This window comes from Callorhinus ursinus, unplaced genomic scaffold (assembly GCF_003265705.2).
Source record: "Callorhinus ursinus isolate GAN/ISIS: 27379988/994484 unplaced genomic scaffold, GSC_fseal_2.0 scaffold4, whole genome shotgun sequence".
NCBI lineage: Eukaryota > Metazoa > Chordata > Mammalia > Carnivora > Otariidae > Callorhinus > Callorhinus ursinus.
Window position 1 is genome coordinate 43,258,350 of NW_027397066.1, and position 7,586 is coordinate 43,265,935.

Genomic DNA, 7,586 nt, shown 5'->3' on the forward strand with positions numbered 1-7,586 from the left:
ACAGTGTACAAATTTCCAGTTATAAGATGAATAAGTTCTGGGGCGTCTAATGCACAGCATGGTGACTGGTATATTAATAATACTATTTTGTATACTTAAAAGTTAATAAGAAAGTAGAACTTAAATATTTTCACCAAAACTTTTGTACAAAAAAGGTAATTATGTGAGGTGATAGATGTGTTAACTTACTTTATTTTGGCAATCATTTTGCAATATATATGTGTATCAAATTATCACATTGTATACCTTAAACTTACACAAGGTTATATGTGTGTATATTATTATATATCTCAATTAAGCTGGAAAATTATATACATGCATTTATATGTGCCAATTTTATAAAAATATATTGAAGACTGCATAATATAAAGACAGAACACAAACCATAAAATGTTAATGGTGAGTTAGGATGTAGGATATAGGAGGGTACATCTTTATTTGAATTTTTCTACATAAATGTTTCATAAACAGAAAAAACTTATAAAATACAAAAGAAATTTTGTATTCCTTTTGAGTCAGACTTGAACTGAATTTTCAGCTATATACTAGCAGGTGATCTTAGTCAAATTACTTTATATCTCTGACCTTTAATTTTTTCACCTGAAAAAGTAGATCATAAAGCATGTAGCATATATTTGAGTCTCAATAAATATTAGTTACACTTTTAGAAAGACATAAGTTTGGGATTGCACAGAAAAGGCTGAGAGACTGGGAAACTGACAAATGATCATTGTAAAAGCTTTGAAAGTTGAAGAGAGATGGCTCAGAGATTTTTTGTACATGGTGGGAGGGAGAAGAGAATGGCAGAGAGATGGAGAGTGAGAGAGGAACAAAAGGGAGAGGGGCTGGGGAGAAAAAGGGACAGAGAGAGAAAGAGGAAGAAGGGAGATTGAAACTGTTGCAGAGATATTTCTATGAACGGTGGATTATGGGTGCTTTTCCTAGCCAGGTTCTGGTGACTGAAAAATACTTTCAGTTAGGAGTTGAGAGACAGAACTGGTAGGCGGGAAGAAACACTGTGGTTTCTTTTCTGAACACAGGAGCTGAAAGAAAAACCCTCTTTTAGAGGAAAACAGGCAAGGAGACCTGGGGATTAGGGGCCAGGGCCAAAGTGGGGGCTCAACACAGCAGGAAGCTCAGACTGCGAGTGTCCATGCCTGATGAACAAGGTGTGCCTAGCGAGGAAGTTCATGGGCTGCACCCCAGATCCTACCCCTGTGGGTTTGTTCCCTGAGAGTCCCACATTGCAGCAGAGCTCCTCCAACATAGCACAGAGTTGCAGTAGAAACATTTAGGGAAATAAAGGAGAAGGAAGAGAGAAAAGAAGAAACGAATACCAAAGAGATGAAGTGAGAAAAGGATTTGGCTCTCACAGTGGGTCTTCAGAGCAGAGGAGTCCTCCAACTTGCTGCTGGGCAGGTCACCAGGGAATCTTCCAGAGGCAAAAGAGCCCACTCACAGACACGAGAGAGGCAAGGTGGGGCATCAGTAACAGTTGGGCAAACAGTTCCTCAAATATCCTTTGTTCTTCTCACCTCCAAAACCACAAAAGGTGTACCTTCACACCAGAAGCATTTTCCAAATGCTCCTTCTCTGTATCTTCCTCACATTCCTACCCCCACTTTATAGCCCACTAAACACAAAGGGGCTCATGCATGTACTTGCACACATGTCAGCTCTTTTGGCTGACTCCTTATTTACAACTTTACCTTTGAGCATTGATGTCCCTATATCTGGGCTATGACTCCTAGAGTCCTATGTTGAAACCTGTGTGGCACTCATTGCTCTGCAGTGGCATTGCCTGTGTGCTGGTCAGTCTCATGCACTGAACTGTGGTGAGCAATTTGAGGACAGAGATGCTGTCTCATGGCCATTGTTCCTACATTCCTAGCACAGCATCCAGCACACAAATGTGGTTGGGCTTTTCTTACAGTCACTTTTCAGTATGCCTCCTGTATGGAATGTATGTATGGAATTTTCCTCCTCCATACATTCCAGCATCACCACACCCAAGAGAGCTCCTTTAGTTTAAGACCCAACTTCTGGCACACAGCCAAAGTGATCTCAAGAATCCTGAATGAGAAGCAAAGAGGCACTGCTGACAATGGAGACCTGTACACAATGGGGATGATGGACTCCAGCTATGGCAACAGACAGGACCAAGGCTGCAAAACAATGGCATAATTTCAACCTCTCTCACCTTCTGACCATCCTCCCATTTCGTTTAATATTTCCTGCAATATTGTAAAGTATTTGCCAAAGACTGGGCAGAGGTGAGTGTAGGAAATCAGTCTACCAGTCTTCAATTTGACTTCTCATTATTGCTCTTCATACACTCTTAAACTTAAATCTGTAGTCTCTCGTTTCTTGGCAATCAGTCAGCAACTCATTCTTGGCAGAACTGAAGACATGATGCCCTTGTTAATAAGGAAATCAGAATGACACTACTTACTTTATTGAGCACTCATTCTAAGCCATGCCCTATGCTACGTGCTTTACATACATTGCATTTAGTCCTCAAAGAAACCTTTGAAATGAACATTATTGTCCAATTTTGCACATGAAGAAGCTAATGAAGGTTGAGTCATTTTCCCAAGGTAATACATTTAAAAAGTGTTATAGTCACAATTTGAGACAAGTCTTTTTGTCCTGTCCAAACTGTACTGCCAAGAATTACAGATATAAAGGACTGAGTAGAAATCATTCAGCAGAAGTTGAGTTAGGAAAGACCCCAATCTCAAATTCTATGTTCAACTGTGATGGTAAATGACTTATCTAAAAGACCAGGGATTGGGCTGGACGACTGATAAATATGCAGCCTTCAAGAAACTTAGGCTGTAGTGGTAGTAATCACAGACCTCAAAAACATGTTGTAAGTTGACCCCAATTAACACCACTGGGCATACTCAGTTTAGCTGTAATATCATGTAACTTCTACAACATCCTTAAAGCTCCAGGTTCTCTTTTCCAGGGTCATTAATGACAGTTTTGTTTTCAGAACAAACAGCCAGAGTGGGATAAGGATTCCCAGTGGATATTTAGTCTCTAGCAGTGTCTATGACCCACATTTTAAGCCCTAGAAATAAACACAGTCCACTTGCCAAAACGTCTGTCCATCATGTTGGTTCAGACAAAGATAAACCAAATTAGGTATAACCAAGAAAGTAAGGAAAATTGCTGAGTGGAGGAAAATTCCATACCATTAAAAAGGCATCAAGACAAATCTACTTTTTTAGGGGTTTAAGAGTGCCGGGGTAACTGGATTAACTAACATCTGTGCTCAGATTTGAACCTTTGGTGGAAGAAAAGCTTATAGCTTAATTTTGCAAGACCCAGCATGGAACCTTTGTTGGCCAGTAGGGAGATGGGGTATGAGAAAATTGGATTAGAGCTTCTGATTTAAGGTCTTGAGCAATCAAGAGGAAAATGCAGTTAAAAGCAGTTGTACCAGACAAGTCTTTCTTCTGTGTGATGTTTCAATTCCAGAAAAGATCATAAGCTGGATAACCAAACCATCACTGATCTGTTCCATACAGCAAGTGGCTGAACCTGAAAAGCTTTTGTGCTGGTAACTGTAAGGTTAAAGGCAATAGTTTTAAGCTCTTATTTCCCCTTCTTTTAGACAAAAAGGAGGAGCCATCTCCTAAGAGAGTGCTCCATCTTTTCTTGCTATTGATGTTCCTACCTCTATCCTTTATCTCACTACCCATTTCAGTCAGCAACCACCTTCCCTTTTCCCACCCCAAAGCTATACATGAGCTGGTCTCAGTGGTGATGCCCTTCCCAATGTTCTCATAACCCCTATCATTTAACTCACTGCAATATATTAAAATTGTTTATATGTCTTCCCATATGAGAATGCAAGGTCTTTGTCTTATCCATTTTTGTTTGTCAGTATCTAGCACAGTGTCACACACATGGCAAGTTCTCAAGAAAGGTTTATAGAATGAATTCACAAATGGATGGATGGATGGATGGATGGATAAATGAATAAATGATTGACCTACAGGATCCTTGAAGGTTTGCTCTAAGAAGACATGCCTGGATGATCTTTCAGAACATTCCATCTCCTTCTGTTTCCTTCTGATGAGGAAGGAATACTTAACTTATTGAGGAAGGAATACTTAACATCATTGAGGCTTAGATTTCTTTTTTTTTAAAGATTATTTATTTATTTATTTGACAGACAGAGACATAGCAAGAGAGGGAACACAAGAAGGGGGAGTGAGAGAGGGAGAAGCAGGCTTCCCGCCGAGCAGGGAGCCTGATGTGGGGCTCGATCCCAGGACCCTGGGATCATGACCTGAGCCGAAGGCAGATGCTTAATGACTGAGCCACCCAGGCGCCCAAGGCTTAGATTTCTTCTTTATAAATTTCTTCTTTATAAAATGAAAGCAATGTTACCATTTTATTAGGTTGTTGTGAAGCTCAAAGTAAGTAACTCATGCTGGGTGCTGATCCACGAACCAGACACTGTTCCTCATCACTCTCTTTATATTTAGTCTGCCTTCTGCTGACAGAAGTTGTCCAAGATTGCACTAAGACAGTAGCAGCCATGCTATAATGAGGTAAAATGATAATGTGGCTCCAAAAACTCAAGAGTTTGAGTGTTCAGAGGATTTTTTTTATTGGGGCAGGAGAAGAACTATATCAATTCTTCAATTCAGCTTACTTTACAATAGAAACCTTGTAAATTAGAGTATTTAAGAATAGTGCCAAAACTTCCACTTCCCACAAATTAAAGAATAAATATTATGAAGAACCTTCCTGGCTTATGACACCTAAAAATGCTGGATAAAAGATGTTAAAATGCTTAAATGAGCTGTCAGGAAAATAATGGAAATCATCAGAGTCTGAAAATATAAGAAAACACAAATTTTCAGAGGTAACCACCCTGAAGCAATGGGACCCTCAGTCCATTTACTTATTCCTGGTGGCCTAGAGTCTTCATTTTAATGGAAATCAAAGAGGGATAAAGATGCAATGCCTGGGACCTGAACAGGGTGAACACAGAAAAAAAATCCCTGAATAGTCCAGGACCCAGTAGTTGACATCTTTAATGCGAGGGTAAACCAAAAGAAGAAAATCTAGCCCACAAAAGAAAATAGTAAAGAAATTTTTTATCTCAATCTTGACTCTGAGTAGAGTCTAAAATTCCTATTCACAAGTGGTTCTCATGAGGGTTTAAAGCCAGAATTTAGAATTCGCACTAGGTATGTGATCCCCAAATACCTAATTTTAGAATTTAATTTAAAGTGACTCAAGATTAGTAATGCCTTCCTAGATAAATATGCATACCTTAAACCAAGGCCTCAAATATTTCCTCAGGTAATTATAAACTCACTGAAATATAAAAGTACAAAACACAAGAGGAAACAAATCATTTGAATGAGAATAAGTAGAAATAACAAACAACAGGATTATAGTTACAAAAATGGCTGATACTGGAATTATAAATTAAGAAATATAAAATAGGTTTGAGATACTTATTTTTACAAAAAGAATATTTGATGTATAAGGTACAAGAACTATGAAATATGATCAGGTAGATTTGAAAAAAAGCACCAAATAAAACTTCCAGGTGAAAACAAAAACACATAATAAATGAAACTAAAAACTCAGTAGATGGATATAGCATTAGATACAATGAAAGAGAGAATTATGAACTGGAAGGAAGAACTGAAGAGTTATTCAATGTGCAGAAGAGGGGAAAAGAAATTGAAAAAAAATTAAATGGAAGTTAAGACATGGGGAGGAGATGGTAGCAGTAGACATTTGAATCATGCTGTTACCCATGCTCTGGGGTTTTTCTGAGAGGCTCCTGATCAGAGGTGCCAATGAAATATATAAGCCACTACACAAGTTGTTCCGGACGTTCCCAATGGATGAATAACATGTTTGAAAATGGACTTAGTGGCCTCTGAAGACTCGGTGTTCTCAAATTACACATTTGGTCTTTGATTGATTAATTTTGGAGGCTTAAGTGAAAATAAGAGGAATAATGGAACATTTTATTCTCTGGAACATATGGATTTCAAGGGTACCAAGAAGAGACCTAAATTAGGCCTGGAACTTAAAAATGAAACATAGGTGCTCATTTCAATGCCTATACCTCCAGAAAGTAGACCATCTATTTGCCAAAGAACTCTTTAAAGATTTGTCAACAGCTTTAGAAATTTTTGATGATATAATAAAAAACAGTACATTGGGAGAAACAGAGTCAATGCCAGGAAGTTGTTTTTTATTATCTATATGCCACAACTTACCAGAATACTGAACTTGGATGGACAGTTTGGGGACCAATGGAAAATATCAAACCTAAAAATCATAAAGACTTAGTGAACTATGTAACCACATAGTATAAAGGGCCAACAAGAGTCCCTAATGTAACTGGAGGAGTTTCCTATGATTAATAGCTTGAGTTAGCAAGGTTTCATTTCTGTGACTTTTTGTCCACACACGAAGGAGAAATACCAACTCTGCCTCATTGCAAATTCACAGGAAGTAAGAATTGAATGAAGAAGGACAAGGTGGCTTTGGTACACCTTGCAAGAGCTGTTGAAACTGTTGGTTAGGTGCATCCATATACAATCTCTTTCATGGCTGTAAACACACTGATTGACAACCAGGATTGCCATTTCAGAGGAGAAATAAATTTATCTAGCAAGCCAGCCAAGCTCATTTGTCATGGTAACCTCTGTCCTAGCTTCCAGTCTTTCTATATTTCCTATACAGATATAGGATTGTGGGGAATCTATACGAGTTGTGAATCAGCCATCATTGCAGACATGTTATATATTGTTCAAAAATAATAGATGTGACTGTGGATACATATCACTGAAAATAAAGTTGCACAAGCCAAAAGTCTTCTAAAAACAAACATGTTGTTGCAACTCTATGGTTCAAGTCCAAATTATAATGATATTGGTAGGTAAATGTTATGCTATATTAGAAGAATTCCATCCCCTGAGCTTGAAGCTGACCTCAATGCAAGGGTCAAGCAAAAGAAGAAAATCGACTCAACACTGCAGATGCTGAGACAGTTCAAGAAGTGTGCACCAAATATATTTAGGATAAGGGCCCAGCTATTGCTGCCATTGCTTTCACTGAGTAAGATTTTAACTGGATTTGTAGTAACATATGCTGGTTTGTGATTAAAATGCTCTTAATCAAAATATTTTGAATATATTTAGTTATAAAACTACCAGAGATATGCAAGTTTTAAGCTATTAAACCTTAAAGAAAAAATAAAAATGAAAAGTATATTTGAGAAAGAAGACATGGAGACTATAATTAAGGTATCTAACATATCAAATCAGAGTACAAGAAAGAAATAGAGAAAATGTAGAAGCAATATTCAAAGAGATGTTGACAAAGAATTATTATGAATTTACAGAAGACAGAAATCCTCAGATTTAAAAGACCCAATGAATCCCAAGCAGAATAAATAAAAAGAAATAAAAGGCAGATAGATAGATACATTGTAATGATACTGCAGAACACCAAAGGAAGGAAGTTAGGAAGGAAGGAAGGAAGGAAGGAAGGAAGGAAGGAAGGAAAGAAAGAAAGAAAGAAAGAAAGAAAGA

General features: G+C 37.8%; 1 pseudogene; it reads left to right on the top strand.

The window, feature by feature from the left end:
* The first annotated feature begins 1,153 nt into the window (after nt 1–1,153).
* Nucleotides 1,154–7,114, top strand: LOC112835479 (mitochondrial-processing peptidase subunit beta pseudogene; annotated as a pseudogene).
* Nucleotides 7,115–7,586: the final 472 nt, after the last annotated feature.